The sequence below is a fragment of the Aethalodelphis obliquidens genome, unplaced genomic scaffold (genome assembly GCF_003676395.1).
Source record: "Aethalodelphis obliquidens isolate GAN/ISIS:26980383/991018 unplaced genomic scaffold, ASM367639v1 scaffold10, whole genome shotgun sequence".
NCBI classification, from domain to species: Eukaryota; Metazoa; Chordata; class Mammalia; order Artiodactyla; family Delphinidae; genus Aethalodelphis; species Aethalodelphis obliquidens.
In genome coordinates this window covers 32,940,680-32,948,138 of record NW_020837954.1, presented here as the reverse complement: position 1 = coordinate 32,948,138, position 7,459 = coordinate 32,940,680, and positions in this window count along the sequence as shown.

The following is a 7,459-nucleotide window of genomic DNA, read 5'->3' as shown; positions in this document are numbered from 1 at the left end:
TATGTCTCTAACCCCCTTATTTTTATTTATTATTTATTTATTTATTTAGCTATATTTTGCGGTACGCAGGCCTCTCACTGTTGTGGCCTCTCCCGTTGCGGAGCACAGGCTCTGGACGTGCAGGCTCAGCGGCCATGGCTCATGGGCCCAGCTGCTCCGCGGCATGTGGGATCTTCCCGGACCGGGGCACGAACCCGTGTCCCTTGCATCGGCAGGCGGACTCTCAACCACTGCGCCACCAGGGAAGCCCTAACCCCCTTATTTTGTAAAGGAAGAAGCTGAGGCCCCCTGTATGACTGATGGCAAAGCTATGAATAGAAGCTGGGTCTCTGTTTCTTAACCCGATGGCTTGGGGAAATGTGTCTCCAGATGTGCAAGAAATGCCATATCACTAAGAAATGCCATCACTTGGTGTGGCTGGAGTGCGGGCTTCAGAGAGAGAGGGTGGAAAGTGATAGGAGATGGGGGTTGGACCATGAAGAGCATCTTCTGCCACTCCAATCTTGCAAAAATAGAAAACAAAACGCAAAACTTGGGGAGCCGCTAAATTACAACAACTTGTTGAGAGAACGTTGTACGGAGGGGCCGCAACTTCAATGTGGGAGAACCCCAGAAAGTGTGTCAGGCCAAGTCACACGAGGCCAGGCCAGGAGGCCAGTATTTGGAGGTGTTCTCTGCTCTTCCCAGACTTTGCTCAGCCCCCAGACCAGTGACAACTCAGTTCCATCCTGTGGCAGTTGAGTCAGATATGGAACCCATCCCACAAATAATCTCCCTTGTTGATAGAGTTGGGCAGAAGTGTTGCTGGGGGATGAGAATCAGTGATCATATTCTTGAAATTAGAAGCAGACAACTTTAAAGATTCATTGGTCTTAAAGAGATGATCTGTATAAATAATTTATGGATCAGGAATAATAATTCTCCTAAATTCATTTCCTAAGAAGGCCCTTATTATCCAAAATCTTCTTTCTGCCTCCATCCTAAAATAATGTTCTCTTTTTAGCAATCACTTTATCTACTCTAAAAAAAATTATAAAATGGAAACATATGAATTACATAAGAAAGTCACAACTTTTCCTCTTAGTGTTCCTGTCTTACAGTATGGAAGGCAAGAAACCATGAAGGTTCATGGTGAAATGACTGAAGGGCCTCAGCAGGTCCAGTCATCAGTATAGGGACAGCCTTCTCATCATCCTCTTTCAATGCTTAAAATGTGTTGTCTCTTTGTTCTCCATCTCCTGTGGGAAGACATGTGAGGAACGGGGGGAGATGCTTATAACCCCTATGGGCAGCATCATGTGACATAATCCTTCTTTGGAAACTTCAGTGTTTAATTAGCATCAAAGAAATGATGAGCATTTCTGGACATTTCTGAGCGTTTCACTTACAAAAAAACGCAGCTTTCTGGGAGATTACAAGTTATTTTTTTCTCCTCTACAGAAAGTTATGGTGGGAATGAAAATGTACTCTAAATTTGCTTAATTCGAACCTGCTATCAGCACTCTTCTACATAGGACATGTTATTTGACTTTTTTGGGACCTCCTATATATCGATCTCTCTACAGACAGTCCTCAACTTATGATGGTTCAACTTGTGGCTTTTCAGTTTTATGATAGTGCAAAAGCAATATGCATTCAGTAGAAACTGTCCTCCAAATTTTCAGTTTTGATCTTTTCCCAGGCTAGTGATATGCAGTATGATTCTCTCGCCTGGTGCTGAGCAGAGGCAACTCCCAGGCAGCCACACAGTCACGGGGGTAAACAACCCATATACCTACAACCATTCTGTGTTTCACTTTCAGTACAGTATGCAGTAAATTACACAAGGTATTCAACACTTTATAGTAGGCATTGTGTCAGATGATTTTGCTCAACTGTAGACTAATTCAAGTGTTCTGAGCACGTTTAAGGCGGGCAAGGCTGCGCTATGATGCTCAGTAGTTTAGGTATATTATAAGGGCATTTTCGACTTACTATATTTTCCACTTACTGTGGGCTTATTGGGACATAACCTCACTGTAATTGAGGAAGATCCATATTATCCCTATCTGTGAGACTTTGTGTCTTTACTTCTTACTCTAATCTGGTTTAGATTTTACTGCCCATCATTTTAATCCAGCTCTTGTTAACTCCCTGGCCAGTCTGTCTGTAGTTGCACCAAGTAGATAAATGTTCGCTAACTGGGGGATACACATCACTGAAGACTTCCTATAAACTAGAGGGATGTACAGACCAACCATCAGGATTATAGAGCCAGAGCTCTGAGATATAGTACATGCATGTATGTGAGAGCTTCTAAAAAATTTCAGTGTGATTCTGACACAAACTCTGATTAAGAACCACTGCTCCTACCCAAACCCCATGCTAGCTAATCTAGCTATCGGTCTTTTCTGTGATTGCATCAGGCAGCTGAAAAGTGCTAGGGAAATATCACATAACATGCTGATCATTATCACTACAACTTCATGATCACCAGCCTCAACTGGGTGCTCAACCCTGCCCGTGCATCCTGCCAAGTTGCCCTTGACTGACCCACCTACTCTCCATGGTTACTATTTCAAAGCTTCCACACTCTTTGGCTCCTCTTCTCTTCTTCTCTCAGTTTTAGCAGATTATTTTGCCTCTGATGAGGGAAATTCACAATTTATTTGCAATAAAATTTACAAACCTACCTATATCTGCACCCATTCTCATTTTCTCTGTCCTGTTGCAGAGGAGGAAGAATCTCTTCTCCTACCCAAAGCTAATCCCTTCACATGTCTTCTGGATCTCATCCCTTCCCAAATAGGCAGGAGGCGGAATTCAGTTGACATATTTTTTCCTAGTTACCTTGACTTCTTGGAGTGTCCTTCTCGAGCTTCTCTTTCCCTTAGCTTCTGTGATACTACATACTCTCTTGGCTTCTTCTGTACCTCGCTGCCTCTTCCTAAAATCGTCTTTACTGGTTTCTCCTATCTAATTTTAAATGTTGAAGGTCCTCAGGGATATACCTTACCATTTTGTGTTCCACTCACCATTTTCTTCAAGTCTCCATCTTGGTATTGTAGTGTGTGTGTGTCCGTTCAGTCACAGAAACTCAGGTGTGCAAAAATACAGCTTTTCAAAAACATTTCTCATGTTTTTATTTCTATTGATGGGGGTAACTCGGTCACTTTGGCTCAGGGTTTCTCACCCTCAATACTACTCATGTGGGGCAGGATGATGCTTTGCTGGGAGAGCTGTTCTTTGTAGTGTAGGATGTTTAGCAGCATCCCTGGCCTTGGCCAACTGGATGCCAGTAGGTACATCCTCTCCCCCTCTGTACCAACCAAAAAATGTCTCCAGATGTTTTCAAATGTCTCTCAAGGAACAAAATTAACTCCTGGTTGAGAACCATGGCATTTAGGGGTACGTAATCATTTCCTATTTCATCTCTTCTCCCTTCTCCTTCGCTCTCCCCAGGAGCAGTCAGAGGCTCTGGGGAATTTATGTATAATCTTGGCATTGAGAGAGAAACCTTGGCTGCAATCACTTTTCTGCTGGCATCCACTGTTGATGTAACTCAAAGACTGTTATCTCAACAGGTTCACCTCAGGGCAATTGCTCTTCTGGGTTCAGTCTTCCACCCTGTTGACAGGGCTCCAGACTCAGCTCTGGCTGGGGTCCGTTGAGCTTCTGAAACTCAGCAACATTTTCCATTTCATCTCCGACTCTGGCTGCCCACTCCCAGCCTCCGCTGTGAGAGTCCCTCTCCCTCCTCTGTAATCCTATACTTTAGTTCTCTCTGTGCTCACTCAAGTACCTCCTTCAGGCACTGCAGGTACAAATGGAGACTTAAGGTGTCATATGTGTGATGTGGGTCTTCCTCACATGCTTTTTCTCCTGCACTTGCCCTGTCATTCCCCTTCTACTGTGGCTTCTCCACTTTGGTGTGGGGTACCCAGGAAGGCCGCTTCCTCCCACCATTCCAGACAGGACACAGGGCACAAGTCCCCTCCTGTCTTGTCTTCCCACATCTTTCCGGGGGTTTCCATCACCCTTTCCCTCCTGGGGATTTGGACCCAGAGGCAACAGCGTTAAGAGGCCCTTTTACAAAGGCCTTCAACACTCACTCCCTTTAAGTCTTTTCACTCTCCCACATCTCTCTAGCTCTCTCCCTCAAGTGTTCTTATTTTTTCTTTGTGTTTCAGGAAATCAACACAGGACTTTGTCATATAAACACCATGTTCTGAGCACTTCATGTTCTTTTCCTTCTGGAGCTCAAGAGAACATTTTTTTTTTTGTTTTCGCCCTTTGAATCTGCCTCTGTCATAGGCTGAAGAACCTATTTTGAAATTCAGTACAGGTGTTTGAGCCTACGACTTGATTCTTTTGTTCTTCCTGAGATTTTTGGTGCCTTCTCTTCACGGGGGCAATAAGCCTCAGCATTAATGTTCAGAATAAATGATATAAGGACTGGAGAATAAAAAGAAATTACCAAGAAGAAGAGATAAAAAACATTATTCCCACATATATGTGGGAATACATATGTCTGATTTTTTAACTTTTACACTTCACTTTGTAAAAGCATTTTGCGGGGCTCATCTTCTTGGAGGAGGGAGGATGACGTTACCAGTTGCTGGCCTTGAATGGGACACATGGGGTTACAAAGAGCTGACCACTATCCCCTTTCTCCAAACTCTGGAGTGGATCAGCCATAAAATAGTTTGAGTCATCAGGGATCAGCTTTGAGAGGTATCACTGGTATAGAACCTTCATTCTACATGGACAGAACCAATAAAAAATTTGAAAGGAGTGTAAAGTGTGTATATATGTGCTTAAAAAGTTATTGGCAATGCCTGGTTGTTTCACTGCCAGTAATGGTCATTCATTTTTTTCCCCCCTATAATTCTATTCAGCTTCATTCTGGACTCATTCGAATAGGAAGCCGACACAATGTCTACCAAAAATAATTTTAATCTCCAACTTCCATAAAACAATATAAGACACTCGTATAACTCATTTTCCTGGAATGAAGGTTGTATCAACTAAAGTGCTTCCAATTTTATTTTTAGAAACTGGTTCATGCATTTTACATCAAATTCAGTCTCGTTCCTTTCTGTGACAGTTGGGGAGTTGTTTTAAATCGCAGCCAGTGGGTAAAGGACAATTTGTTTCTGATTTAGATTTTTGCTTTGAAGAGACCATCAGCTCTATTAGTAAAACAAATGCTGTTTCTGTTTCCTTGAGAAGCCGCAACCTATATAGTCTCTGCCGACAATCTGAGACAAAATGAATTGTGATCTAATAGATTTTATGTTCCAATGAGTCAACCTGACACGGAGCTAAGGGACTGGTCCTGAAGAGTGACAATCACATTTACTGCACTGCAGAGCCAAAAATGCTTCGTGACCCCTGCCCGCAAGTGCTTCTTCACGGAATTCCCAAGCCCTTGCAGATCCATATGCAACCTTTCAAGATAATCTATACCTCAGCTGGTTCCTAAACCTCAAAATTACTGCCCACAGACAAAAGCGTAATTTAGAAAAACATCTTTCATAAAAATACACAGATGAAATATAGGTTGAAAATGGTGTATAATTACTGGTACGTTACTGATCATTACTGATGCATTAGGAGTTTGCTCTGATTAAAAAGATAATAAATCTTTGAGGAATTAAATAATTTCTAAAAGGCAAAGTGACAGTTAATGATGGATTTCTATGTCCCATTACGAAAAACTAAAAAGTACATTTATGTGGGAGGTAACTTTTTTAGTTTCTCAAAAGACAGGATAAACACTGACTATCATTTTTGGTTCGAATGTAGAGATTGAATAACAAGTAAATCTTTGGTAAACCCCTTGCAGTCTGGAACTGGCTCAGAAAAAACAGACAGGAGAATTCAGAAAAGCCACGAGGATGAGAGCCGTTGGCTGATAGATGACAACCCCCCCAGCATAACTGCTGAAGAGGTTTATGTGCAAAACTCAAACCACTTGTATTAACTGATCGGCCCTCAGCATATGTTACCGATCGATCATTTGTATCCTGCTTCTTTTAAAATTAATATTGTTTTTAGGTTTGTATTTATTATTTTCCCCAACTTTTTATTTGAAAACTTCAAATAATGTTGAAATGGATAGTAGGATATCATTCACCTAGATTCACTAACTGCTAACACTTTACCACATTTGTGATAAATTCGTGCACCCTTTGTATACATCTCCCCCAGCTATTTGCAAGTAAGTTGCAGCCCTATGTACCTCCTCAGAGCAAGGACATTCTTCCACATAAACAACCACAGCACCATGATCACACCAGGAAATTTCACATGGTTATAAAAATATTATCTGATTACACAGAACATACTCACATTTTCCAAATTGTTTCCAAAATGTCCTTTATAGCATTTTTTTCTGATATAGGTCCAATCAAGAATAATGTATTATATTTGGTTGTCTGATGTCCTTTGTCTCCTTAAATCTAGAACAAGGGTCAGCATTTTCTGTAAAAGATTGTATATAAATACAAATATTTATGTATAATATATGATAATATAATAATAATATAAATATAAATATTTTAGGCTTTGCAGGTCATACTGTTTCTTTCCCAGCTAGTCAACTGTTTTGTAGCACCAAAACAGCCATAGGCAATATGTAAAGGAAAGGATGTGGCTATTTCCATAAAACCTTATTTATGGACACCGAAATTTGAAATTCATGTAAAACTCATATGAACAAAATATTATTTTTTTTGTTCTTTTTCAACCATTTAAAAATATACAAGCCATTCATAGCTCATAGGTCGTAAAAAAACAGTAGGTGGCAGGATTTGGTCCAGGGACCATAATTTGCTGACCCCGTATCCAGAACAATCCTCCGCCTTTTTTTTTTAAGCAAACATTTTATTGAAGTATGTGGAAATATATACAATTTTAGGTGGACTGCTTCGTGATTTTTCACATAGTGAACACACTCAATAAAACTCAGAGTAAGAAATACCTGTGACTTTATTTTATTTTAAAATACACTTACTGGGCTCACATAGGTTGACCCACTGGTGGTTAGTACCAAGGCTATGTGCCCAACTATAGATTCCTCCTAGAAATGTATCTGCCTGTTATCAGAGTCCTTAGATTCTGTCTACACAGCAAGGGGATCTGCAGTGATCCAAATGTTTCAGTCTTGACAATTAGCTGCCCTCTCGGGCCAACCTAGCTAATCCTCACCTTTGGAGCCATTTCAGCAGGCATGACAGCTCCTCTAATTTCCATTAACCACTTCAACCTCTCTTCCCTGGCTCTCTTCCAGCTCTAGGTATCACCTCAGAGGGCATCCAGGCAGGAAGGTACTATTTTAAGAATGAGCTCAACAAAAGGTAGAGATCAGCGTGACCCATAGTCTGCCAGGTCTGGGCTAAGTGAAGTTCACCTTTATCAGCAAACCTGCTGTGAAAATTTAGAACCATGTCATAGTCTGGCTGCAGGGAAACCATCA